The sequence below is a fragment of the Schistocerca serialis genome, chromosome 6 (assembly GCF_023864345.2).
Source record: "Schistocerca serialis cubense isolate TAMUIC-IGC-003099 chromosome 6, iqSchSeri2.2, whole genome shotgun sequence".
Lineage (NCBI taxonomy): Eukaryota > Metazoa > Arthropoda > Insecta > Orthoptera > Acrididae > Schistocerca > Schistocerca serialis.
Genome location: NC_064643.1, coordinates 459,701,390 through 459,704,679, shown reverse-complemented (window position 1 = coordinate 459,704,679; position 3,290 = coordinate 459,701,390). Strand labels below are relative to the sequence as shown.

At 44.6% G+C, this 3,290-nt stretch overlaps 1 pseudogene; it reads right to left on the bottom strand.

Moving 5' to 3' along the window:
• Window positions 1–2,616: 2,616 nt before the first annotated feature.
• Window positions 2,617–2,734, bottom strand: LOC126485353 (5S ribosomal RNA; annotated as a pseudogene).
• Window positions 2,735–3,290: the final 556 nt, after the last annotated feature.

The following is a 3,290-nucleotide window of genomic DNA, read 5'->3' as shown; positions in this document are numbered from 1 at the left end:
TCTAACAACATGGCGTATAGAGTAGTCAATAACACAGGCTCCACAATAAGTATTATATAGAAGTATTACAACGCTGTATTCTGTGGAAACGGGTTCAGCAGAATCGTTATCTAACGACTGGGGTGCTGATCTGAAGATTTCAGAACATATACTGTGTTTGAAAAGTAGGCAATATCTTGAAGAAAAAAAGTAAGTAAAGAAAGACCATTACACACGTTCGAAATCACTTACCTCAAGCATAATACAACATAGTGAGGACAAAAAATACAACAGTGCAAGCAAAAAATACAACGGTGTAACCTGCCTCCCCCCCCCCCCCCCCCCGTAATAAGTGTTACGTTAAACTTCTATGGAGCTCATGGTCACGAAAATGACTCCAACCAAAATTTTAGACGTTTTAGTCAGTCAATAACCACATGTCTACTGGTGCATCTAGAAAGTGGTATATGTTACAGTAGATTAGATTAGATTAGATTTACTTTCATTCCAATTCATCCGTAGTGAGGAGATCCTCCAGGCTGTAGAACGTGATAGAAAAACAATAATACATGACATATATTTACAACTCAAACAAATAAGCTAATCTACCATTCCACAGGTCCCAAGTGGAATGATCGTCACTTTTTTAATGAACACTATATAAAGAATCATTTTACAAACACTAATGCACTGAACTAAAAAAAAAAGTTTTTTTATTTATAAGGTAGTAAACATGTACTAGAACTACTACAATACTTATTTGCAATGAACACATTACCGCACTGAAATGGTGCAGAAGTTATATTGTACTACAAACACACACACACAGACACACACAAATCAGTTGGTTCTACAAAGAAATTCATCAATAGAGTAGAAGGAGTTGGCCACCAATAAATCCTTTAGGCTTCGCTTAAAGTGAATTTCATTGGTTGTTAGGCTTTTTATGGCTGTTGGCAAGTTATTGAAAATGTGTGTTCCTGAATAATGCACACCTTTTTGTACAAGAGTGACTTTAAATCCTTGTGAAGATTATTCTTATTTCTAGTATTGATTCCATGAATTGAGCTGTTGATTTGAAAAAGTGATATATTTTTAATGACAAATTTCATGTTTTGCTGTCTCACCTCTTTACTTGAGGTTTACGTAGAGCGAGGCACCGTCTGGGTACCATAATAGTGAACAGTTATTCTCGTTGCCCTCTAACGGTGTGTGATCACCTCGGAAGGCCAGTACAGTTGCACACCTGCGTGGCTTGGACAGTATGAAGTTATCAAACAGATCTTGAGGGATATTTGGCCGTTCTTCCATGATTGCAATATCCAGATGTGCACCCGTTGTGGGAGGTGCTGGTCTGGCTACAATGCATCTGCCAAGTGCATCCCAGATATGCTCAATCGGGTTTCAGTCCGGTGAACAAGCCGGCCACTCCATTCGTACAATTCCCTCAGCCTCAAGCATGGTGTTCACCAGTGCAGCTCTGCGTGGACTAGCGTTATAGTCCACCAGAAGGAATCCACCTCCTATGGCACCAGCGTAGGGCCCATAAAAAGGTCGAAGGATCTCGTCCCTACACCTTGGAGCAGTCAAAGCTCCATTCTGAACGGCTTAGAGGTCCGTACGTCCTCCAATACTGACTCCCGACGACACAACTCTTCCACCACCAGGATATGGTGATGTTTCCTGCGCATAAGCAGGATTGTTCAGAGTTCCACGTTCTCTCCAGATGAGGGAACGACGATTGTCGGGCTGAACACAAAATCTTGACTCATCTGTGAAGAGCACCGTTACGATTCCAATCGTAAATTCCTCCGCCCAGTTTCTGCGAGCTAAACGGTGTCGTAGGTTGAATGGGACGCACTCCATAAGCCTCCGTGCGCAGAGGCCACATTCCCAAAGGCGATTTCGGACTGATTTGTGTTGATATTGCGCGTCCTGTTGCTGCGTGGAGGGTACGTTGCAGGTGAATTGCATTCAGACTCCTGTCTCGACGGGCTGTTAACGGGAGATAACGGTCATCACTTGCTTACCTGAGGACGACCTCAGCCTTGCCTTCTTTAAACGTTTCCTGTTGTCTGAAATAACGTCCAGGTCCTGGAAATTACACTTCGGGACGCTCCAATAGCTGCAGCCACCTACTTCCAGTCGTCCTATGGCTCGCCGTGCCATAGCTTTGGTGAGTCACACTGTTATTGCATTGCACTACCTGCTCACTACACTATCTGAACCCAACTGCTTGTGTAATTCGTTTTCTAGAGTAAACACAAGTCAACACCAACCCCCTCTGCAGCAACTTTCCGGTATTACCACTATCTCGGTGATGTTAATGTTGTTGTCTCCACTCCGTAGAACCGACAGAAAGACGTCGACGTCATTTTAGTTCATTCTGCCGATGCCAACACTTCAGAACCTATATATCTCAACTGATCCCCTAAGTGTGTTGCACTCCGTCTTCAGGCCACGAGTGGCCTACCGGGACCATCCGACCGCCGTGTCATCCTCAGAGGAGGATGCGGATAGGAGGGGCGTGGAGTCAGCACACCGCTGTCCCGGTCGTTGACCGCTTGACCGAAGCCGCAACTGTTCGGTGGAGTAGCTCCTCAATTGGCATCACGAGGCTGAGTGCACCCCGAAAAATGGCAACAGCGCTTGGCATCCTTGATGGTCACCCATCCAAGTGCCGACCACGCCCGACAGCGCTTAACTTCAGTGATCTCACGGGAACCGGTGTATCCACTGCGGCAAGGCCGTTGCCTTAAGTGTCTTGACCAGTGTATAAATGTTGCACACACAAACACACAAACACACACACACAAACACACAGGAGAGAGAGAGAGAGAGAGAGAGAGAGAGAGAGAGAGAATACGAGTACGTGATAGTATTTTGGTGTATGGTAACCATCGAGGCGTACGCACCTGTATTTTCGCAGCGGGAAGCTAGTTCTCACACGACTGCGAGTGCCTGCACGGTAGTCGGTCCTCCAGCGTCCACGATAAAACATCGTGCACAGCACTTCTCGTCCCTGTTAAGATAATACACACTGTTAATCCCTCTACGGCACATTATTGCAGAATTTACTAGTAGGATTTTAAATTAACATTAATACATTACATACCGAGCTTTATCGCACTGTAACATACAGTCACCTTTCTTTAAAAACTGATGTGGAATTCTCCAGCGCTCGATAAAAATTTAGCCTGGTGATAAATCTACAAAAGGAGACAGGGCATGTGCCTTTATAATATTCCCGTCAGTGGTTTTGTATAGACTTCTAATATGTAGTTCAGAATAGGATTACTGGGATTACGCTG